Source organism: Setaria italica, chromosome V (genome assembly GCF_000263155.2).
Source record: "Setaria italica strain Yugu1 chromosome V, Setaria_italica_v2.0, whole genome shotgun sequence".
Lineage (NCBI taxonomy): Eukaryota > Viridiplantae > Streptophyta > Magnoliopsida > Poales > Poaceae > Setaria > Setaria italica.
The window spans coordinates 36,877,884-36,878,372 of NC_028454.1; positions in this window are offsets into that span (position 1 = coordinate 36,877,884).

The following is a 489-nucleotide window of genomic DNA, read 5'->3' on the forward strand; positions in this document are numbered from 1 at the left end:
TTGGCTGCTCGGCGCTTTTGCGTGCCGGTGCGGCGGTGCCGGCAACTGGCGCAGGCACGCAAAGATGGGACGCGGTATGGTGGCCCTCGGGAAATCCATGCGCATTGCACGCACGCTCACAAAGCCCGGGTCGCGCCTGCTGCCCTGCCGGCATCCTATTCCTATCTGTTCCCGAAGCTGGAGTGGGTGCGCATCGGCTGATCTCCGTGGGATATTCTATTTCTCGTGGTTCCGCACCAGACACCACACGGAAATACAGAATCCGGGGACCGGGGTGCAAGTGCTAGAGCTTAAACAAGGCCATGTTTAGTTAGGCCTTGTTTAGTTGGGGAATTTGGGAGGTGCCAAATTACTGTTACAGCACTGTAGCACACTGTAGCGTTTCGTTTGTATTTGTGAATTATTATCCAAATATTGACTAATTAGGCTCAAAAGATTCGTCTCGCAAAGTACAACAAAACTGTGCAATTAGTTTTTAATTCATCTACA